The sequence below is a fragment of the Carlito syrichta genome, unplaced genomic scaffold, assembly GCF_000164805.1.
Source record: "Carlito syrichta isolate Samal-C Ts95f unplaced genomic scaffold, Tarsius_syrichta-2.0.1 Scaffold315821, whole genome shotgun sequence".
Taxonomy (NCBI): Eukaryota; Metazoa; Chordata; class Mammalia; order Primates; family Tarsiidae; genus Carlito; species Carlito syrichta.
In genome coordinates this window covers 466676-492170 of record NW_007259917.1, presented here as the reverse complement: position 1 = coordinate 492170, position 25495 = coordinate 466676, and the positions used below count along the sequence as shown (strand labels likewise).

At 37.9% G+C, this 25495-nt stretch overlaps 1 long non-coding RNA gene across 1 annotated transcript in view; it reads right to left on the bottom strand.

Annotated features, from left to right (window-relative positions):
- LOC110594509 overlaps positions 1-20337 on the bottom strand; it is a 48056-nt gene extending 27719 nt beyond the window's left edge. The window contains exons 1-2 of the long non-coding RNA XR_002481286.1: positions 20059-20337; positions 14054-14237 (exon numbers count right to left, since the gene is read on the bottom strand). This is a non-coding gene — a long non-coding RNA (uncharacterized LOC110594509). The remainder of the gene's footprint in view (positions 1-14053; positions 14238-20058) is intronic.
- Positions 20338-25495: the final 5158 nt, after the last annotated feature.

Below are 25495 nucleotides of genomic sequence, written 5' to 3'. Positions count from 1 at the left end.
GGCCTCCAGCAGTCCTCACCTTCTAGCATTTCCTTCTTTATAAAGTCCCCTTGGGGGCCTGCCAAGTTACAGCTGCATGTTGTCATGCCAGTGTTCCCCACAGAGCATGCGGGAAGCTTCTTCCTTGATCTCTTGGATCTTTTGCTCTGAGAGAAGCCAATCACCATACTGTTAAAAGACTTGAAAAAGCTTGTAGAAAGACCCACTAGAAGAGGAACTAGAACTTCCTACCAACAACCAGCTCTAAATGGTCACCTTTGTGGCCATCTTGGAAGTAGATTCTCCAGCCATAGTCAAACCTTCACATGACTACAACCCCAGCTGACATCTGACTGTTACCTCACGAGAGGTCCCAAGACAGAACAATCAGCCGTGCTTTTCCAAATATCTAACCCACAGAAACTGTGAGAGATAATAGGTAATTGTTAATGTTTTAAGTTACTAAGTGTTAGGGTATCTTGGTATGTGGCAGATAATACTGTCAGTAAACCTGGAAGTTTGATCAGAAATAAAATGATCTGAAGCTACCATGGAGATCACGGGGTCTTGGCTACTTTGCAGAGGGCTGTTTGGTGGAAGACTTAAGACATGTGGAACTCTGGCCCTACAGCAAATAAATGAAATCAAGGGAGTTCTGAAGGCTGTAGATGAAACCCTCCACATCAAAATCACATGTCAAAACAAAATGAACACTTGAAAAATGTCTGAACTAAGAAGTGACTAAATTAATGTAAAGTAAACTAGAAAATATTTTATTTTTCAAATACTCCTTGGAACATGGCTGTTTATTGGGTTGGTGAAAAAGAAAAAGTAAGAAACATGAAAAAGGTAAGAAATATGAAACATCTCTAGGAGCATTTTTACTTTTAATAAACAAGCATTTTTCAAAGTCTGTGTTCTTCAGACAACAACTATAAAGCCATTCTATTGCTTCAAAGAGCAAAGATTGTCTGAGGTAGAGAGGAGGCATGGCTACTTGATGGTTTCAGAATGAAATACATGCATCGATCGGGTATAGAACACAGACTCATGATGTAGCCACTTTCCCTGTGGTAGAGAGCCCACAAAGATGGTTTACAGCATGAAGGTTCTAGGACCTAAAGCAATACCTGACATAAGGCTCCTAGTGCTCACCAGAAAGGATATTAGATGAAGCCATGTACAGTAATAATAATAATAATTATTATACATATTCAATTCTTATTATGTAGACAAGCATTGCCTGGCTGTTATCTCTCAATGCCAATCAATTAAGAGGCAGGAAACTGGCAGTAAAAAGTATATTTCTGAATTCAGAATTCAGGGAGACAGAACCTGGCTCCTGGCATTTCTGGAACCGGTCTGCTCCCCCTTAGGTTTTATAATTCGTTTTTATAAGTTTAAGGATGCTGGTACCTATACATTGACTACATGACTGACAGAGCATTGTATAGAACTTAAGTTACAGCTGCATGTTGTCAATAGTAACATTTATGGTTCACATTTCCTGGTGCCGGACACCAACAGTTGTTATCAGTAACACCAAACTGAAGAGTTGATTAACCTGAAGAGTAAGGGAGTGAACAGAGCCTATTACAAAATAAAACATTATTCACTAAAACATATTGTTGATTGGTAGTTATAATAAGCAAAAAGTTAGACAAATTACAAGGCATATGACTACATGGGCGCTATATTTTTAAATCTGCTACCACTGGCAAAAAGGGATTCATCTCTTTCAGTTGAGTGAGCACAGTCTTCAGGGGGGTTAGGGGTGTTCTAAAGTGACTTCATGGGAATATATAGGAGATAGATAAGGAGATAAAGGAGATAAATTATGCCTTTCTTTAAGGATTTGGCAACATGGACAGACAATAGAGGGCTTCCATATCACCCTGGCAGCAACATTTATATCTCCCCCACATGCAAAATATGTGCAATCTCTCCTAAAGTTATCACTCCAGTATGGCAATAACTCAAAGTGAAAATGTTATCATCTACATCAGGTTCAGATATATATGAGTCTCCTCAGTGCAACATTTTTTTATTTGGACATCTACAAACTAAAAAAACAAATTATCTGCCCTAAAATGCTTCATACAATGGTGAGACATGGATTGGATAACTTCAAGAGATGGTCTCATTCAAAAAAGGGTAAAATGGAATGATGTCAGCAAAATGGTAGACTGGAAAGTTCCAAGTCCTGGTTCCCCCATGAAAATATTTTTTTAAAAAATCAGAACCTCCTGAACTAATCATATTGGAGCTATGAGGGAAAAAAAGTCAACAGCAACCAAGCAAATGTTTAATAAATAAACAGCCATATTCAAAATAGTAGGACATTTCATGACATTTGTATTCATCCCTATCCCAACATCCCTCTGGCATGATATGGTCTTAGTCATGAGGAGACTATAGCCCAGTTGAACCAGAGGTAGCAGAGAAGACCATATTTCCAATGTTCTAACTTTTCTGGGGCTGCCTGAAGAACTAGTCTCTGTCTTGCCTAACTCAGATATTAGATGGGGAAAAGCAGCAGGCACTGCTTGACAAAGATGCAGTATGACTATGGGCTCACAGATAACTGAGGCAAGAGAATATGAGTGGAGAAAAGTCAATAGATCACAGAAGACCCCAAGGAGAATCTGGAGTAAGACTCTTTGGAAAATTGACATTCAAAAGCAGCTGTGTATTCAGGGGAATTGAGAAACCATTTGTAAATCCAGACAAAATGCACCCTCAGAAAAGCCATAAGAAGACCTGAAGATATCACCTCAGATTGATCCTTAGGTTCAGAGTAAACCCAGCTACTCATTGTGCCTGGTCCAAAGACAGTCTGTAAAGACTGGGAGGAGTGACTGTTTTTTTCAAATATTCAGTTTTCAAGAAAAAATGAAAGGTACACACAAAAAAACCAGCAAAATATTGTACATTCAAATGAACAAAATTAATTGGCAGAAATCATCCTTGAAGAAACAGAGACATTGGATTTACTAGATAAAGACTTTAAAACAGCTATTGTCAGCATTCTCAAAGAACTAAAGGAAGACACAGACAAAAAAATTAAATGAAACCTGTAAAATGAACAAAGCAAAATATCAATAAGAGATAGAAATGATTTAAAAATATATTCTGTTTGTTTTTTTTCCCTTCAGTGCATTTGAGTTCCTTGTAGATCCTAGATGTTAGACCTTTGTCAGATATACAGTTGGCAAATATTTTTTCCCATTCTGTGGACTGTCTCCCTGCTCTCTTGATGGTTTCTTTCACTTTGCAGAAGCTCGTTAATTTGATGAGGTCCCACTTGTCTACCTTATTTCTTAAGGTCTTGGCCTTTAGGGTTCTGGATAGGAATTGGTTGCCAGTTCCTATTTCCATAAGGGTGTCTCCTGCATTTTCTAAGATTCTTATAGTTTGAGGTTTTACATTTAGATCTTTGATCCATTTAGAGTTAATTTTTATGGATGTGATAAGTAGGGGTCCTGTTTCAGTCTTCTGCATATGGTCAGCCAGTTTTCCCAGCACCATTTACTGAATAGGTTTTCCTCTCCCCAGTAGTTGTTGTTGGAGGTTTTCAAAGATGAGTTGGTTGAGGAATTGAGGCTTTGCTTTCAGAATCTCTATCCTGTTCCATTGGTCTATGTGCCTGTTTTTACACCAATACCAGGCTGTTTTGATTACTGTAGCTTTATAGTAGAGTTTGGCTTCTGGAAGTGTGATATCTCCTGCTTTGTTTCTCTTGCTAAGGATTGTTTTGGCTGTTTGTGGTCATTTATGTTTCCATGTGAATTTCTGTATTGTCATTTCCAGGTCTGAGAAGAATGATGTTGGTAACTTAATGGGTACTGCGTTGAATCTGTAGATTGCCTTTGGTAGGATGGACATCTTAACAATGTTGATTCTTCCTATCCATGAGCATGGCATATTTTTCCATTTGTTTGTGTCTCCTTGGATTTCTTTGAGCAGTGTTTTGTAATTCTCATTGTAAAGGTCTTTTACTTCTCTGGTTAGAAAGATGCAAAGACATGAATAGACACTTCTCAAAAGAAGATATACAGGCAGCCAACAGACACATGAAAAAGTGCTCAGCCTCACTCATCATCAGAGAAATGCAAATCAAAACCACATGGAGATACCACCTAACCCCTGTAAGAATGGCCATCATTAATAACACAAACAACAGATGTTGGCAAGGATGTGGAGAAAAAGGAACACGTCTACACTGCTGGTGGGAATGCAAACTTGTACAACCTTTCTGGAAAACAGTCTGGAGATTTCTGAAAGAACTAGCAATTGACCTTCCATATGACCCAGCAGTTCCCCTATTGGGAATATACCTGAAGTTACTTAAATTATTCTATAAAGAAGATACCTGCATACAAATGTTTACTGCAGCTCTACTCACAATAGCAAAAACATGGAACCAACAGTGTTGCCCATCGAAGCTGAACTATATTAAAAAAAATGTGGTACATATACACAATGGAATATTATGCATCCATAAAGAATGACAAATATATGGACTTTGCAGCAACCTGGATGGATTTGGCGTCAATCATACTCAGTGATTTATCACAGAAACAAAGAATAGAGTTTCATAAGTTCTCACTCATTAGAGAAACTTGAACAATTATAATGCTATAAGAAAGCGATTGGCAGTAATGGGAAACTGTTGGTGGGGGTGTGGGATTGGCAGTTAAGGGAAACTGCTAGGGCAGGGAGGGGCTTACATCATTAACAGGGGTACCTGCATGGTCAATATTTATATACCTAACCCTGAATTGTATCCCAAATATTTACATTAAAAATAAAAAATAAAAATAAAATTAAAAAAATAAAAATAAAAATAAAATATATATTCTGGATCTAAAAAAAAGCAATAACTAAATTGCAATAATCACTACTGAAATTGAACAACAGACTGAAGCAAGAAGAAAAATCAGTGAACTTGAAGACAGGAAAATTGAAATAACTCAGTCTGAAGGGCAAAAAGGAAAAAAATAAAGAAAAGTGGCCAGACTATAAGGGATATGTAGGACACCATCAAGCAGAACAATGTATGCATTATGAAAGTTTCAGAAGGAGAGGAGAGAAAGAAACAGAAGATTATTTGAAGAAACAATGGCCAAAATTTTCCTAAATTTGATTAAATATATCTATGTATAAATCAAAGAAGCTCAACAAACTACAAATAGAATAAATTCAAAAAAGAGTTATATGGAAACATGTTACAATAAAACTATTTTATGACAAAAAGCGACTCTTGAAAGCAGCAAGAGTGACTCAATTTGTCAGATAGAAGGGATCCTCAATATCATCATATGACATATTTAAATTGCTGAAATAAAACAACTGTCAACCAAACATTCTATATCAAATAAAACTGTCCCTCAAAAATGAGGAAGAAATGAGACATTCCTAGACAACAGCTGAGAGGGTTCATTACCATTAAATCTACCCTATAAGAACTGCTAAAGGAAGTCCTTAACTATGAAATAAAATGATGCTAAGCAGTAACTCAAAGTCACATAAAGATATAAAGATCTTTAGTAAAGGTAGATACAAGGGCAAATATACAAACCAATATTATTGTACTTTTGGTTTATATTCTACAAGATTCAAAAAAATTGCAAACAACCCTATAAGTTTTTTAGTGAACACAATATATAAAGTTGTAATTTGTTACATCAATAATGTAATGAAAAAGAATTTTATAACAGTAGAGGTTAAGTTGATGTCCATTCAAATTAGGTTGTTATAATTTTAGGATGTCATATGTGATGACCATGGTAACCACAGAGATAATATCTATTGGATGTATGCAACTGGAAATGAGAAGAGAATCAACTTATAAAACCATTAAAAAATCCACTAAACACAAAAGAAAACAGTACTGGACAGAATGAGGGAAAAAAATAATTTCTTATTCGTAATTACTCTAAATATAAATAGATTAACTTCCCCAGTGAAAATAATATATTGGCAGCATAGATTTAAAAATATGATTGGACTATATGTTTTCTATAAGAGACTTACTTTAGTTCTAAAGTCATAAATACATTGAAAATTAAAGGATGAATGAAGATCTTCCATGATATAGTAACCAAAAGAGCGCCAAGATGGCTATGCTTATATTAGATGAAATAAACTTTAAGTCAAAACTGTTAAATAGACAAAGAAGGATGTTATATATTGATCAAAGGATCAACATACCAAGAAAATATAACAACTATAAACATATATGCACAAAACATCAGAACTCTAAAACAGATGAAGCAGACATTGGCAGAATTGAAGGGAGAAACAGAATTCTACAATAATAGTTGGAAACTTCAATATCCCACTTTCTATAATGGATAGAATAAACAGAACAAAGATCAACCAAGAAATGGAGAATGTGAGAACATTATAAATCAATTGGAGGTCAGGTACAGTGGCTCAAGCCTGAAATCCCAGCATCTTGGGAGACTGAGGTGGGAGGATCACTTGAAGCCAGGAGTTCAAGACCAGCCTAAGCAACATAGTGAGACCCTGTATCTACAGCAAATGGAAAAAGTTAGTTGGGCATTGAAGTGTGTGCCTGGAGCCCCAACACTCAGGAAGCTGAGGCAGCAGGATCACTTGAGCCCAGGAGGTTGAGGCTGCAGAGAGCCGTGATTGTGCCTATACAACAAGAGTGAGACCCCAGCCCTCCCCCCAAAAAATCAATCAGACCAATCAGATATATGCATAACACTCAACTCAATAACAATAGAACATGCATTTTCCTCAAGTGTACATGGGACATTCTCCAGGATATATATATTAGATCATAAAGCAAATCTTACTAAATTTAAAATTTTTTAAAGATTGTAGTTATACAGAGTATCTATTCTGATCACAATGGAATGAAACGATAAATCAATAACAGATAAACATTCAAAAACATGTGAAAATTTAACAATACACTTTTAAACAGCCAGTGGGTGGAAGAAATATCAAAGAAAACTAGAAAATATCTTGAGATAAATGATAACAATCAAAATGTACCAAAACATTCTAAATGCAGCAAAAACCATGCTAAAAGAAAAAATGTACAGATGTAAGCACATTAAAAATGAAGAAAGTTCTTAAATCTACAACTTAATTTTACAAATTCAGATAAAACCTGAATTTAGTACCATCTTAAAAAGGCTTATATACCATGACCAGTGGTATCTATTGCTGGACTGCAAGGATGACTCAACATACAAGAATCAACCAATATAATATATCACATTAACAGAATGAAGTAAAAGAAATAATACATGATTATCTAAATTTATTTAAAGCATTTGACAAAATTCAACATCCTTTCAAAACAAAAACACTCAACAAGCAAGTAATAGAAGAAAACTACCAGCCAACTACTTAGGAGACTGAGGCAGAAGGAGCCCAAAAGAGAAAGAAAGAGAAAAGGAAAAGAAGGAAGGAAGGAAGGAAGGAAGGAAGGAAGGAAGGAAGGAAGGAAGGAAGGAAGGAAGGAAGGAAGGAAAATAATGAGCCTTTTAGGCACATTCTTGATTTCATTTCAACCTGAGGCCACTTCTACTGAAAATACTCCAGATTTCATTGAACATCCTCTAGACTTGCTGTTTTCCATGAGATTATTCCTTCCTCTGGCAATTGTTTTGCCATCTGGAGAAAATGGCCTAAATTCTCTATATTTGTTCTAAATTCTACTAAAAAACTAGATTGCTCATTTTTAGCTCAATTTTCCCTTGCAACACTTCATGATACACTTCTAAAAGAAGCCAGTTAATACTTTTAGCAGTCCGCCTGGAAATGTTCTTAACTAGATCCACCAGTTTACTAGGTAATTTATCTTTTTCCAAGGTGGCAGTAGTGCTAATGACTCTGCCACTAACTTTCTTCTCTCTGGCTTTCAGCCTTCAGTAGTGATGCCCACATTAAGGGCTTACCATTTCTAGCGTTTATGAACAGCTTTCTTTGCTGCTTTGCCATGATCCCCTTGCTGCCCATTTGCCACGCACCTCCACCCCACATTTCCCACCATTCCATTGTAACACCAATATCACACGTTGGAGGTTTTTGTGATGGCAACCCCTTTGCGTAGGGCAAATCTCTTTTAATTATCTATCGTTTCATAACAAAGCACCCCCAAAACGTAGGTCCTTAAAACAATAATGATTTATTATTGCTCATAATTCTGTGAGTTGGCTGGGCTCAGCTGAGTGTCTTTGCTTCACGTGGTGTTAGCTGAGGTTTCTCACTCAGCTGCATTCAGCTTGGGCAGGAATACCAAATAAGGCCTCTCTCACATTTCTGGCATTTGATCTTGGCAATCACTTCGGTGCCTCATTCCTCCCCCAGGTGGCCTTTCTTCTCCAATAGTCTAGACTAGCTTCTTGATAGCACAGTCTCTAGGTTCCCGAAGAACAAAAGTAAGAAGTTTCCAGGTCCTTTAAAAGCTAGGGCTGAAACCAGCACGTCTGCTATTTTCTATCCCTCAAAGCTGGAAACCCAAAGCTAGTCACAAGACTAGGCTAATTTCAGTGGAAGGATAAAGCACAACCTAATAAAAGTGATCATGTCTATTACCTCAAATACAGAACTACCTTTATTTATATATAACTGCGACACATTTTCAAAAATCACTTACTGCTGTTTATTCTATAAGTTTATTGAAAGAAATCTTTTAGACATATTTGGCCAGATTTTTATCAACTCTCACTAATGTGCATGCAGAAAAAAATAATAAAAGTGAAATAAACTAGTTAAGGCATTTCCATTTGTTCTTTATATTTAGAATATGATATCAGAGTCAACATTTGTATTTATCCAACCATATCATCTTCTATTCCATTAAGTGCACTGAGGAGGCAGCATTTCTTAAAAGAGTTCTTCACTAATGCATCTAGAATTTTCTTTCATGCCTCTGACATGCATTTTTCAAGTTTTCATGCTGATACATTCTTGATTAAGAGTCAGTATGAGCTAGTCGTATCAGCCCTTCATTTGTTCTAATTTCCTTTGGAAGAGACTTGGCAATTCCACTTGCCTTCAGTTGTAGTGTTTGGCCTATTTTAGGCAATCTTTTTGCATGTATTTCAGAGAAAGAATTTTCCACAGCTTCATCTACTTTTGGGTCCCTTCATTTCTGAGATCCCACAGAGTAACTGGTCTTTATTTTGCAAGAAAATGTGGAATTAAGGCCATTTGGCAGTGACAAATATTTGCTTGACAGATATTTTTGTCCCACTACTTTGTTTCCTTACCTTCTACTTCCACTGTAACATTTTGTATCAATGTCAAGTCAGAGTGTAATCTTTTAAAATGTATTTTGAAGGGCAATTAAACTCAACAAATACAATGCCAACGATGCACACAACTCAACTGAAGTGATGATAATACGACTAGTGAGAACCAAGTCCATGCCCATGCAGTCAATGGCAATGACGCCTTGAATGCTGCCTGGTTGACAGCGTCAAATGCCACTGATTGTAATGTGCATCTCAATTTCAGAGATGTTAAAATGTAAAAATATATATGTGATATTCATTGAGTTTCTCCTGGGTATCCAGTGGTGTGCCAGGGGCTGTCTGATGGATATATTTGAAAGTTTAAAACGGAGTGTTTGTCCTCCAAGGATTTAGCAGGAAGAGTTGCCCAAATAACATATATAACCAAGGTAAAAGGCACAGAATACACTGTAAAATAAGCTGCACAATGAGTAAGGGGTATAGAAATGATAGGGGATGTCATACTTGGAAAGGACATGAATGGCAGAGCCATTCATACTGACTTTTGTCTTTGTTACCTCTTCGTATCTTTTTCCCACTTCCTATTTTTGTATTTTTTCTTATTAATATATAAAAACATTTAATATTTCAAGATGTTAATACTTAGTGCATTATATGTTTTTGAAATACCTTGTTCTGGTTTGTGGTATGTTTTAAAATGTTGTTTAGAAGTCTTTGATCATACAGAAGCTTGCAACTATTTGGTAGTAAAGTTTATCAGTATTTTCCTCTATGATGCATAATTTTTGTCATATTTTAAAACTATTTTAATTCTGGATATTATCCCATACCTTCTATTTTTTAACTCTGGCTTTCACATTTAGTTTATTTATCTATATAATTTATTTGTCACTGTACAGTGCAAGATAAAAATTTAATTTTTCCACATAAATGACCAATTATCCCAGGATTGTTTACCAAAAAGTAAATTTTTCCTCACAACACTCCTAATTTGTAGATACAGTCAACTTTTGTACATAAAACTTTGATTTCCTGAAAAATTCTCCCTTAAGTACATTAAATAATAATCAGATCATATTATGTAAGGACTTAAATAGGAGTGGTATATTCACTAATATGTACTTTCTTTGCCTTTGATGTTAGAGATAGATTCTGATTAAAACTGTGGACCTGGTTCTAAAAGGAAAAAGTGCACAAACACATCAAAAATGTTGCACGACATTTCAAGTGTTCACAGACCACTTGAAGCCTATCCATGAGCCCCTCCTCAATTTAGAGTGGGGAAAATGGGGAAGTATTGCCCCAAAACTCAAAAGTATTGTATGATAGAGCCAGAGGAAGAATCTTGGAAGCCTATGTCTCTTCTCTATGTCATTCCATACATATATTTACAGTATGCTATTAGAGTAGATTCAAGAAAAATCACAAATCTGTGGTCATGTGCTCAAAAGAATCAAAGAACTGATGCCAAAAACATCCAAAATAGTAGCATGAGTTTCATTCTTGATCTGAATCTAGCAGTTAGTTATAGATGACTAATGGAACTCTGTACTTGTAAAGAACAAACTGAATTTGAGAAAAGAAATTAACTTTGATTATTAGGTTCTGTTCCCCATTTAGTCAGAAAGCCTCTCCTACCAGGTTATTTCTAGGTTGATTTATAGCTCTGGCACCCTATAAATAATCATTGGAAGACCTAATTTGTTTATTATATGCAAATTACCTAGGTGAGCTTATTAAAGATAAGGTTGGACTGGTATCAAATATAATTTGGGACAAGCCAAGAAGGATTAGAGTGTTTTGTGATTGATTGAGCCAGGAAGTTGAAAGTCAGCAACAAGACAGATTGATGTGTTCAGCAAGACTTTTTAAATCAAGAGCTATCACACACAATAATAGAAAATTCAGTTAATAAGCCAACCAAGAAAAGAATAATCTGACTTTGGAGGGATAACATGATAGGAACTTAGTCCAGGAGATTAAAGAAATTTGGGATTAAAGGTATTTTTTTCTATGAAGATAGTAAAAATTAAAGGCTATGGAAATGAACCCACTTGGTTAGAATTCAAAGGTCAATGGTTGCTGGTGATACTGATTCAGATACTTCTTCAGCCTCAACACTCTGTGATCTGAAGGTGGGAGAGGAATCAAAGCACTCAGCTCTTGGCTGAGCCCCAGGCGCTGCATCCATGAAGCTCCAGCTCCCATCCAAGTTGGATTGACACAAGACTGTATCCTGAGAAGGCTCTTGGCCTCTGTGACCTCTGAAGTGATTCCCTGAGTCACTGAAAGAATGATGCTACATCTCAATGGTTTTGTGGACTTGACAACCTTGGTCCTCTGAACCATTCTTTAGGCTTGCTCTTGGGCAAGCAACCTCTGTATCTCTTATAAGCCTGAGAGGCTTTTCCTCACATGATAATAAATTGCATTACATTTTTTTGTGTGTGGTTCTTTTCTTGTTTTAATTTGTTTTTCATTCATTCCCAGCATCCTACCCAACCAGAGAGTGAATTTAGTCCTCGTTTCTTTCCCTTTCACAGTATTCTTTCTCCTCTAACCTTACCCCCCCTTTCACTTTTCTCCAGCCTTTTCAGAAATTCTTCCCTCTACCTACTTTCACTGCTGCTACTCAACAATCTTCTTCCTCCACAGGCTCACTGGAAAATTCTACTTAAGCCTTTTTGTTTTTCTACTTGAAGCCTTGGTTAGCCATTAGTAGTAAAAGCAGTACTACTAGTGGCAGTAGTTGATGCGGTAGTAGTGATAAATAGTAGTCGTGTTTGTTATTTTTGTAGAAGTGCAGCAATACTTTTATGTTTTTAAGACACATTGTCACTTTGATAGCCCCAAAAGTTACTCTCACAAACCTTTGGAAGGCAACATTTATAGAGAATAAACTAAGTCACAGGGACCACACAGAAATATGAACTGAGACCTCCAAGCTGAAAGACCTTCCAAGATCTAATTGAAAAGCCAGTGGACTATAAGGCAAATAAGTGCACAAACTTCAGGGCTGTGAAATTTTAGAGAAAATAGAGACATTGCTCTTAGGTAGTCAGAGGAGGTATCTAGGAGGTGGTGGAGCTCAGCTAGACATTGGAGATGGAATTGAGCATTCCTGATAAGGAGGATACAGTGAGGAAAGGCATGGGTATGGAGAAAAGGGCCAGAAAAATGAAGAAGAAAGATAAAACAAAGATCTAGTCCCATCATTAGGAAATTATAAAATGCATGAGGCCAGGCTTGGTGGCTCAGTCTGTAATCTCGCGCTTCGGGAGGCTGAGGTGAGTGAATTGCCTGAGCCCGTGGGTTCGAGACCCGCCTGGGCAACTTGGAGAGACCTCATCTCTACAATAAATCAAAAAAAATTAGCCGGGCGTGGTAGCGTGCGCCTGTAGTTCCAGCTCCTTGGAAGGCTGAGGAGGAAGGATTGCCAGAGCCCAGCAGGCCGAGGCTGTGGTGGCGAGGAGCGGCCACTGCACTCTAGTCTGGGCGACTGAGTGAGACTCCAACTCAAAAAAATAAATAAATAAAAAATAAATAAAATGCGTGATATGAAAACGAGTTATTTTCTAATGAAGTCAAAATATCATATTAATTGTACATATATGTGTATATAAAATATATGTGTGTATATATATAATTATACCAACTACTCAGTTATGTAGGAAATGCTATTTGAGATTCAGGATCATTTTTTAACTCAGGGACTCAAGTATTTCTTTATTTCTGGAAAAAATTACACAACCCACTGTAACTGCTTTATGTTATATTTCTAGAATCTCATTAGAGCTTTTAACTTATCTTTTTGACTTTAGTTATTTATGCTATATCTTAAGTGATAGCTCAGGACTTACTTCAAATTTACTAATTCTTTATGTGACTGTGTATGTATAAGATGTATATAGTCTAACATTTAGTTCGTCCTTTAAGACTTTTTAAAATTTCAATTACTTTATTTTTCATTTCTGGAATTTGTATTCCGTTTTTTGTTCAACTATTCCCTTTTCATGATATTCCATTATTACTTTACATACTTTAATCCTTTCCTTATATTTTTGAATATCTTAAACATATTAATTTTAAAGTTTCTTTCTTCTTTCTCTATCGCTTATTGTTTTTTCATTCAATGACTGAACTGCAAATCATATACTAGATTTCCTCATGTGCTTTGTAATTCTCATCCATTAGTTTATCTTCAGTAGGGTGGTGTCTTATGTGCCCAGAGTTATGCTGGCAGACTTGTGAGATAGTTTTATTTTTGTTTTTTCTAGACGTCTGAAGATTTATCACTACTAGGCCAGTTTTCATGTTTGTTTCTTAGCTCGAGGGGTTTCAAAATACACAGTTAGGCTAAGAATTAGGCTCCTATATTCCTAAACTATCAATGTATGCTTGAGATTTGAAGTTTTATAATAGACTCTGCAGCTACTCACAGCCTAGGATAGGTGGTCAAATTTCAGGCAATGCCCTCAGGTCAGTGGGTAGAGTTCTTCTGATGGGATCACCTTTTCCTTCTTTCATTCTTAATTCTATGCCTGCATAGTTCTTATTTTCAGTTGCCATATTACCTTAAAGCAGCAACAACCATTTATTATGTCTCATGAAACTGTGGGTTGACTAGACTTAGCTGGGTGGTTCTTCTGTTCCAGATGGTGTGAGCTGGGGCTAAAGTCATCTGGAGACATGATGACTTAATATCTTATACTTTGAGTAGTATCATCTCAAGGTCTGGGCTGAACTGTGTGATTCATTGGCTTGATATATTAGTAAGGGCTGCAGTTATCTGGGGAGTTAACTGGGTTGGAACATCCAGAAGGCTCACTTACTTGACTGAAATCAGTGAAGGCTATCAACTGAGAGCATAGTTGGTTCTGTGTATCAGAGTGTCTCCGTTTTTCTCTTTGTGGTCTTGCCATGTGACTTGGATTTCTCACAGCATGGCAACCAGGTTTCCAGTGAAGATATCCTCAGTGGCAGAGGTGGAAGCTGCAGATCCTTTAAAGACCAGACCTAGAAAAAAACAATGTAGAACCGTTGCTACACTCTACTGGTTAAAACAGGCCACAAAACTAGCACAGATAAGGAAGAAAAATTCTACCTCTCTAGAGCAAGAGTTGAAAATAATTTGTGGTCATCTTTAAACTACCTCAGTTGTTATGATAAAGTCTCCCAAAATAGCTTCTTAAGAAAGGCAAGTTTTTCACTCTTAGAATGATAGATACAATTATTTGCTATTCAGGACTGATTACAGCTTCATAATGTCATCAGCAGTTCCTAATTATGTAGGATGGTTGCAAAAACTCCAGTCATTACAACCAAGTTGCCGGCAGAAATAAATGGATGGAGCAGACAAGCAAAAGTGAACTAACAACGAAGTCAACACTTTGAAGAGCTTTTCTTGAAGCTTCTCATGACTGTTGCTTATCTTACTGACTTCCCCACATACAAGAGAAACCAGAATAGTAACATCAAAAAAAAATATACCTTCATATCTGAGATATTTTAACTTTCCCTTGTTTAACAGAAGGTGAATATATGCTAAATGCCTTAGTGAACTCCAAACCGCCCTTTCTTTTCAACCACCACCCTCTTGTTATCACTTGGCAAGGCTTCTGATGGTGACTCTGTGAGAGTGTTTGTGGCAGGCTGACATTGATGTTGTATTAAGACAGATGCATGCAGCATCATGATAACAAGGGACACGCTTTAACCTGCAGGCTGCTGACATGATGGTTGCAGGGTATTCTATTAAGAGAAGGATTTCAGTGCTCCTTATTAACAAAGGTATTTTTGTAAGCCTAATTACACCCTCGCCAAATAACAGAGTTGACTTTTATGTCATTTCCTCTGTTTAAACTGGAGATGTTCTTTATAAGGCAGTTTGAGGAGTCTGCCGAGTTTGTACTCTGGGTCCCTGCTGCACACTTTCACAACTTTCATAAGATTTCTTCTCTTCAGGTCTGTCCTCCAGCCTCACCACCTTATCCTTCAGTGGCTACCAATAATTAAGAATCCCTCTGAAGGGAGAAACGCATTCACATGTAAGTAGTACTCACTGATAACAGCTTTATCTTCCAGCCCTCTTATAGGAATGTGCTCTTTAGAAGAGACACAGGTCAAAGCCATGCTTGACTTTCCCCAAAGTGACCCTTTCATAGTGATATTACAGGCACCACACATCACCTATGAAGCAGAGGTCTCCCTAAGGGCCCTTCTCACAGACCACAGGTAGACAAAGTCTCTTCTGCTGCCTTTATGCGAGTCTAGTTCCAGGCTGCAGAACACCGGGAACGTGTGGCATGTTCAGAGAGGGTACTCCACTTCTGCTCATTCTGTAGTTTTTCTCTACAGGAGTCAGCAAACTACAGCTTGGGACCAGGTTGTTCTTGTAAATAGTTTTACTAGAACACAGCAATGCTCATTTTTAAAATGTATTGTCTATGGCTTCCTTCATGCTGCAATGGCAGAGGTGACTGCAGTTGCAACAGAGACTAAGTGGCCTGTAAATTCTAAACTGTTTACTCTTTACAGATTGCTGCTTGGGGGTGTCCAAGGCAGAACTGGTTTCCTCTAAGGATATAGCTCTCAAGGAGGACAATTTTGCCTCCCAAGGAATATTGAGCAACATCAGGAGACATTTTCAATTACCATGGTTGGGGAAGGTGTTGCCATTGGCATCTAGTGGATAGTGGTCAGAGATGCTGCCAAACAATGATACCCAGCCAGACTCCCACAATGAAAAATTATCCAGTGTAAAACGCGAATAGTGCCACAATTGAAAAACCCTAGCCGGGCTTGGTGGTTCAGCCTGTAATCCCAGTGCTTTGGGAGGCTGAGGTGAGTGGATTGCCTGAGCCCAAGGGTTCGAGACCCACCTGGGCAACTTGGCGAGACCTCATCTCTACCATAAATCAAAAATTAGCCCGGTGTGGTAGCGCGAGCCTGTAGTTCCCTACTTGGAAGGCTGAGGCGGAAGGATCGCCGGAGCCCAGCAGGTCGAGGCTGCAGTGACTGGGAGCGGCCACTGCACTACAGTCTGGGTGACAGAGTGAGACTCCAACTCAAAAAAAAAAGAAAAAAAAGAAAAAAACCTGTTATAAGGAAATGGGTGTTTTATTAGTCTATCATTGTTTTCATTCATTTATGTAATAAATATTGATTAAACCTATATTATGCATCAGGCATGGTTCTGAGATTAGATGGAGAGATAGATATAGATAATGGATAGATATAAAGAAAATGCCATTTAACCCACACAACAGATTACAGCTAGTGCTATTATCATCTTCATTTTACAGGTGAGAAATCTGAGCCCCAGAAAAGGTTAATTTACTTAAAATCATCTAATCAGTAGTGAAATGGAATTTTAATCTAGTGCTTGCCAAGTACTCTATACTTTAATAAACAAGGATTTTAATGAAGGTAAGGGTAGTATTCTAAAGCCAGACATATCTGCATTCAGGTGCTGGTTTGTATGCTTGTGAAATGGAGACAATGACACCTACTCTGAAGGAGGGAGGAGTGAATGAGACCGTGTGCTGAGAGTACTCTGTGACAGCGCCTGTAATAATGGGTGCAACAAAAATGCTAGTTTCAATTATTTTATTCTCAGCCCTTAATATGAACGTTATTGGACATCTAGAAACCAATTTATCCCGTCAGCCACATTCTAGGAATCTGAATAGGAGGGAATAAAAGTACCATGGTCTGTACTGAAACATGAGCTGATTTTCTCAACTATTTCAGTCATACAGAGAAGGTGGCACATCCCCAGATGGCAGAGCCCGTTCTTTAAAGTAGGCTCTGGAGAAAGAGCCGTTCCCACTTCTGTCCAGAGCAGCATTTCCCTGCAGAGATGCTGGGTCTGGGAGGAACCCCAGGAGTGACAGTCTGTCAGCCAGGCCTAATCGCTGTGCCCGTACAGCCCCGCTCCAAACACTCCTGCCGAGCGCTTGCAACTGTCAAGAAGCTTTCTCCTGACAGGAGAACACAATTTCACATTTTCAGAGTTAAGGCATAAACGCACAAGGCAGCTGGAGATGGGGAGCCAGCTGCACTCAGAGCAGACTTCACAGCCCATCAGCAGACAGGACTCTCCCCGTCTCTAACCAGCGGGTTTTGTCTTTTTTTATTTCTCCTTTTGCCCCAAGGCTTGACACTTTATAAAGTTAAGTCTATTGCCTTGGCCATATTATTTCCAGGAAAACAGAACAGTTTTGGCTCTGGGGTAATTAGAGCATCACAACATCACAAACTGAGCCTCCAGCCTGGGAAGGAAGAACTCATCGGGCTCTTTTCCTCAGTTTAACTCTGGCATCATTCTCAAGTCTTCCCCCTCCTCTACTGGTATCTTCTTTGCTCACCCACCTTATAATCCTCCTCCCTCCTGGCTCATTTGCTGAAAGTTCAGTTGGACATCAATATCATTGGCAGACAAAAACAGAGATGAAGAAGTTAGTCTCTAACCTTGGAAGATCCAGGTCTACAAGAAGGATTCAGACCATGGGTAGAACATACAATACTCTTTTTTATGCAAGTGGATATTAAAGGAAGATTATTCTAGTCATCCTGGGTTCTGCTGTTTTCTCACTATTGCTGAAGCAAAGATATAAAGCCCTCCTCACTGCAAAGAGAAAAGCCAGATTATCTTTGAAGAACTTGCTGAAGGTATTTCCCAAAATGTTCATCAACTCCTACCTCATAATCTATCTCAAAAGGATCTAAGGGAGATACAGAATTGATGAGGGAAAACTGAATGGCAGGTTTCTTTTTTGAAATGAGTGATACTAATAAACTGTATATGCAACAACTCTGCCAAAAACGTCTTTCTTATCCTCCATTTCCAAACAGACAGAGAGACTTGTAGTGGCAGGGTCTACCCCAACAGGGACCAGAGAGCATTCTAGGCAGAAAATATACCTGGGCCATGACAAGACCTTAAAAGTGGATGTGACAATTGCAAGTAAAACTGTCTTATTTTGGCATTTGAAAAGAGGTAATATCTACCTTCACCTAATAACCCCAATGCAAAGCCTGCTGTGGTCCTGCCACCCACAAACCAAAGCTTCCAAGTAACTATCCCACTTGGAGGTGGACAAGGTATCTCAAGGAAACAGATCTACATGACAGCAGAGAAACCCACATCAACCATTTGTACTACACATCTTTGTACTTAACCCACAGAAACAAACAGACAACCAAGGATAAGCAAAGTTAGAGGAAATCAGCAGTTCAGGAAAAGGTCTGAGTCCATTTTGTGTTGCTCTAAAGGAATGTCTAAGGCTGAGTAATTTACAAAGGGGTTTATCTGACTCTCAGTTCTGATGGCTGAAAAGTTCAAGATTGGGCATCTGCAGCTGGTGAGGACCTCAGACTGCTTCCACTCAAGGCAGAAAACAAGGGGGAGCTAGTGTGTTCAGAGATTACAGGGTGAGAGAGGAAGCAAGAGAGGTATGGGGAGATGCCAGGCTGTTTTTAACAACCATATCTCATGGGAACCAAGAATAAGATTTCACTCTCTCACCCTCAAGGAAGAGCATCAGTCTATTCATGAGGCATCTGCCTCCATGACTCAAATATTCCCCATTAGGCCCCACATCCAACAATGGGAATCAGATTTTAACATGAGGTTTGGAGGGGCCAAACATCCAAACCAGAGCAAGGCAGGTCCAGAGGATATCTGACTTCAAAGTAAGGTAGATTTTAGGATTAATAATGAAAATATAATCAAAAAAATGTAAGACAAAGCAAGAATAAGCTATTACCAAAACAGAAAAATGAAACAATTTTTAAAATAATTATTAGAAATCAAAACTAAGATAGTCTATATAAAAACAAATCTGAAGTGTTAGAAAATGTATTAGGAAAATCTTCTAAAATGTACAGCAAAAAAACAAAAAGAAAAGAAATAGAAATACGAGATTTGAAAAAAAATAAGTAAGAAACATAGAGGAACAATATAGGAGATCAACATCTACCTAATAGTAGGTCAGGTTAAAAGGTGAAGAAAACATGGAGGGAAAAACATAGTCAATGAAAGAATAGAAGAAAAATTTCCAAAGCTCAGAAAAGATAATGAGCCAAGATAGATTAATAGAGCTTAACCAAAGTCTAGTAGGATTACCATTTTAAGGGCCTTAACTGAATCCTTATAAATTTAAGAATACTAATGATAAAAGAAATATCCTAGAAGCTGTCAGAGAAAAACAAAAAGCAGGTCACCAACTAAAAAAATTGTTAAACCAATTGGCAAGAGGCTGCTCGGCAACAACACTAGATGCCTGAAAACAATGGTGCAATGCCTTCAATATGCTGAAGGAAAATGATAGTGAAATCATTTAGAATTTTATACCTAGAAAAACTATCAACAACAAGTGAAGGTAGATAACTCTATAATATACACACAGGAATATAACGTACATACAGGGCCAAAAAGTTAACCTCCTACACACTCTTTATTTAAAACATTACTAGAAGATGTAGTATTTATTTATTTCCATAAATAGAAAAATAATCTAGGAAATAAGACATTATTGACACTAAGAAACAAAGAGACTACTAAAGTGTGCAATGAAGAAAAATATCAGCTTGATTTATATTCAAATCACCAGTTGCAGGGTTGCAAAGAAAATTTCTTCAAAGCAAATACATTTTATGCAACAACTATTATGACCTAAGGAGAAGCTGAAAGATCTAAGTGACAAGCTGAAAATGATATGGCTTCTTTTCTTAAAAAGAAAAATGCAATTATAAGCTCCATTGAGAATGAAAAAAACACAAGAAAGTCATGAATCAAAAGCAAAGCACACTAAAATGTGCACTAATTAAGTACCTTATAGCATATTAAGAAAAAGAGGGCTTTGCAGACGCCGCCACCTTGAACCTTTTCCCATCAGCCATGGTCAACCCCACCGTGTTCTTCGACATCACCGCCGACAGCAAGCCCTTGGGCTGCATCTCCTTCGAGCTGTTTGCAGACAAAGTTCCAAAGACAGCAAAAAATCTTCATGCTCTGAGCACTGGAGAGAAAGGATTCGGTTATAAGGGTTCCTGCTTTCACAGATTTATTCCAGGGTTTATGTGTCAGGGTGGTGACTCTACACGCCATAATGGCACTTACTTATTTTTTTTCAAATCTCATATTTCTATTTCTTTTCTTTTTGTTTTTTTTGCTGTACATTTTAGAAGATTTTCCTAATACATTTTCTAACACTTCAGATTTGTTTTTATATAGACTATCTTAGTTTTGATTTCTAATAATGGCAAGTCCATCTATGGGGAGAAATTTGATGATGAGAACTTCATCTTGAAGCATACAGGTCCCAGCATCTTGTCCATGGCAAATGCTGGACCCAACACAAACAGTTCCCAGTTTTTCATCTGCACTACTAAGACCAAATGGTTGGATGACACGCATATGGTTTTTGGCAAGGTGAAAGAGGGCATGAATGTTGTGCAAGCCTTGGAGGGCTTTGGGTCCATGAATGGCAAGACCAACAAGAAGATCACCATTGCTGACTGTGGACAACTCTAATAAATTTGACGTGTTTTATCTTAAACTACCAGATCATTCCTTCTGTAGCTCAGGAGAGTACCCCCTCCATCCCATTTGCTCGTAGTGTCCCTATAATCTTTGTGCTCTCGTTACAATTCTTTGAGTTCCATATTTTCCTTATTCCCCTCCACGTGTCATTGGATTGCAGAGAAATAAAAACTAAATAACAAAAAAAGAAAAAAAAAAGAAAAAGAGACTGCAATTGACATTAGCAGCGGAATGTTTTCTTACAAGCAGCAACAAGTTTAACACCATAAAATTATATTTATTTTGTCCATGGATCTAATCACACTATTTAGTTTTGTTAAAAACAATATTTACATAAGATAATACTGTAACTTTTATTAATTAATGTGTAATATTTTGAATAACCCATGAACAAAGTACTTATATCATTATATTACATACATAATATCAATGTCAAAACCTTACGATATATATTTTTTAAAAGCTGATGGACAATGGAAAGTGGAGCAGTGAGAAAAAGATGGAAAGTAATACGGAGGTTTTTGTTTATTTCTAAATAATGATAAATTAAGAGATAATCTCCAAAGCAGAACCAAAAGTAGAGGTTTCTGAATATTATTTAGTTATAGAAGATTTCAATAAAACAAAACACAATAATTTGGCCAATAGTTCGGGAGACATAGAAAGGAAGCTGAAGTTACTATGTACAGCTGTGTTAAATTCTTCATCTTCCAAATGAGAGTATCTATAAATCAAGAGACTCCTGGCCTGTTAGTTAGAATTAGAGATAACCAATGGAAAAATTTTTTTAAAAACTCATAAGAAATGAGAGTGGGGATAGGAGGACCATTTTAAAAAATCATTGTATCTTGTACTATTTTAATTATCCTTATTACCACATGTATTATTTTTATAGTTTATAAAATATAGAATGACAACAAAAGCAAGCATACTTCCCAAGAAGCAAATTTGGAGGCATTACAGGTTCATGCAATGGTCAGGTTGCCTTGCATAGTTTTTAACCACATACCCAAAGTTCAATAAATACTTAACTAAAATTGTGATGTAATGTGGTGACAAAATAAACTAAAATTCTCCTGGGCTAAGACCTGGACTTGAAGTAGGTACAATGGCATAGCAAGAAACACTACCAGGATTTACAAAGTTATACAATAGGCTTTGTATTCATTCTGTAAATGGGTTATGAAACACTGGCAAACATGACATTATGAATGACAAGGTGAGACTCAGATGATGTAGGTACATAACATACATCACACTAAACAATATTCTTTGTTGCTACCAACATCAGGCATCACAGCCCTGGTCATCTTTAGTCATTCTCTTCTACTGATCAGCTAACATCCAGATTTATAGTCTAACAGTATTCAATCTTTCTAAACAAATTCCTACTATTCACATTACCACTGGAGATAAAACGAAACCAAAGCAGCCACCTCCAGAACCTTGGGCAATAAAAAGACACAAGTGAAACCATTTTTTCAGTATTCTCCAGAGCCCAGATTGTGGTTTTTAAGTACCACTTCTCACTAAGAGGAAGAGCCTCCTGCAGAAATAAATTCCAGGCCCAGGGCCAGTCATGGAAAAATATGAGCCAAGCACATCTTGTCATATCACATTTCTTTTTTTCTTACATGTGAAATCTTGGTTTCTGATAATATTGGCATAACTTATTTGCTTTACCCTATATGAACACTAAGTAGTTTTCAGAATTATACCAGTGTTGTTTCTAACATTAAAATACTGGATAGAGTTAATTCTATTTGTTCTTAGAATGTTCTCAGTTAAAGGAATGGGTTTAAAAGTCATTTGGAAGCCGGGCTTGGTGGCTCAGCCTGTAATCCCGCACTTTGGGAGGCTGAGGTGAGTGGATTGCTTGAGCTCACGGGTTCAAAACCCGCCTGGGCAACTTGGCGAGACCTCATCTCTACAATAAATCAAAAAATCAGGCAGGCATGGTAGCGCGTGCCTGTAATTCCGGCTACTCGGAAGGCTGAGACGGAAGGATCGCTAGAGCCCAGCGGGTCAAGGCAGCAGTGGCCGGGAGCGGCCACTGCACTCCAGTCTGGGCAACAGAGTGAGACTCCAACTCAAAAAAAAGGATATAAAAGCCATTTGGAGCCGTTCATTTTTAAAAATTGTATATAAAATCTGATTAATGTTTCAATTTATTTTCAACTTTAAAGTTTGCGTTTCTTTCAGTTAATTAAGACATTTACAAAATTCAAACATCTAAACTCTATGGAGGACCAGGAGTGGCGGCTCATGCTTGTAATCCTAACATTCTGGGAGGCTGAGGTGGAAGGATTGCTTGAAGTCATTAGTTTGAGACCAGCCTGGGCAACACAGGAAGACTTTGTCTCCACACAAAAATAAATGTAGCTAAGCATGGTGGTACAGGACTGTAGTCCCTAGCTACTTGGGAAGCTGAGGCAGGAGGATCACTTGAACCCAGAAGTTTAAGGCTGCAGTGAGTTGAAATTGCACCACTGCACTCCTGTCTGAGCAACAGAGCAAGACCCTGTCTCAAAACAAAACAAAGAACTATATGGAGAAGGGATGTCAGCAAGGCAAAAGGAAATTCCAGACTTTACTTCATTCCCCCGCATCCCACCAATCCCAGCACACAGAAAGATCAACTAGCAACTATACACAAACAAAAACACTTAGCAGAAATGCCAAAATGTGGAAATAAGCCTAAGTCATCTGTGTTTTCCATGGAACTGAATAAAAATTCACTTTGAAAAAGTAGGAGGAACAGTCTTGCTTTGACCACTTCGCCCCTCCCCCTTTCCCAAGTCAGCATAATGCCACACAGAGAAGACTCCCCAGAGCCCACAGTTTCTACGGTGGATAAGGAGAACCAAGAAAACAAATATCCAGCTTTGCTAGCATTCTGAGACATTTCTCAGGAAGCCCACTCCATTTTCACCTCACAGGGAAAAGAAAATACAAGGGAAAACTGCATGACCAGACCACCTGGGGTCAGGTAGAGATAAAGCAAGGAGGCTGGGCCCACAGAGACCAGCATGAAGATTCTGGTGAAAGCTCAGTGTATATGCCAACAGTGGCACTCAATTAGAGGTACCAGCTAACAACCTAGCTCGCCCACAAAGTCAAGTCAGTTGCTTCTGGTGGAAAGTGCTACTTGGTTCGGATCCCTAGATGACTAGCCTTCAGGCCCAACCTCAGACTTTACCTTGGGGCTCTCACCCAGGAAGTAAGATGAACACCACAACAAATTTCAGAGAGAAGCAAGCACTAGTTCTCCCACACTTGAGAGTTTAATCAGTACTCTTCTCAGCATCAAAGCCAACCCTCAGATCTTATCCAAGGAAGAAGGCAAATTTCAAGTGTACATTTCTACGGAGTGCAGCGGCTGTCCCACCCAACCTGATTTACTTAACCTCAGGGCCACTCCTGCAACTCTGTGATTGCTAATCTCTAAGAGAAACAGCTGGCCAAGCTTGGTGGCTCAGCCTGTAATCCCAGCACTTTGGGAGGCCGAGGTGAGTGAATTGTCTGAGCCCGCGGGTTTGAGACCCACTCGGGCAACTTGGCGAGACCTCGTCTCTGCAATAAATCAAAAACTAGCCGGGTGTGGTAGCATGTGCCTGTAGTTCTGGCTACTTGGAAGGCTGAGGCGGAAGGATCGCCGGAGCCCAGCAGGTCGAAGCTGCGGTGGCTGGAGAGTGCCACTGCTCTCCAGTCTGGGTGACAGAGTGAGATCCCATCTCAAAAAAAAAAAAAAAACCAGTAATAGCTTCAGGCCGGGGAATATATCCTGTGGCCCCATCAGACTAGTGGTGACTATCATGCTTTTACAGAAGCTCAGACTGATAGCAAAGCTCAGCCAGTGATCTTTCTGAATAACAGAGCCTAAACAAGATGCCCCACCCAAACTCAGGGCCAAGACAGCAGCCTAGCCAACTAGACAACCTGGAAGTAAACTCTGCCTGCCAAGGGCTATTACCAGCTGACCCAACCAGAATCACAGGCTGCACTAACTAGTACAAGTCTATCATCCTTGCCAAAGAACTTCTATAAAATCTAATTAAAATGGATGTCTCCACAGATATGCAAATACCAACACAAGGATACAAGCATTACAAAGACTCAGGAAATTCAAAAGAAACTAAAAAATCTTCAGCAATAGATTCTAGAGAAAGGTAGAGTCATAAAATGACAAAAAAATTTTTTTCCACAATGATTTTATTTTAAAAGTTCAGTAAGCACCAAAAATTAAATGAAAATTAAATAAAATTTGGAAAACAATACATAAACAGCATGAGCAGTTTGACTAAGAAATAGAAATAATTAAAAAAATAGAAATCCTGGAGATTAAAAATAAAATGTCTAAAATAAAAAAATGGAATAGAAAGCTTCAACAGCTGGCTTTATTATGCTGAAGAATCAGTGAACTCAAAAGCAAAACATTTGAAATTACCCATTTAGAGGATCAAAAAGAATAAATAAAGAATGAAAAAAATGAAGAATGCCTGTGGGAACTACGAGACACCATCAAGAGACCTAACCTTTGCATACTTGGCTTTCTGGAAAAAGATGAAAGAGAAAAAGAACCAGAACACATATTTAGAGAAATAATAGATTAAACTATTTTTTGATTTGAGAAAACATGCCAACATCTGGGGACAGGAAGTTAAAATATATTCAATCAAAAAAGAAGTTTACCAAGACATACATTATCAAACTATCGAAAATCAAA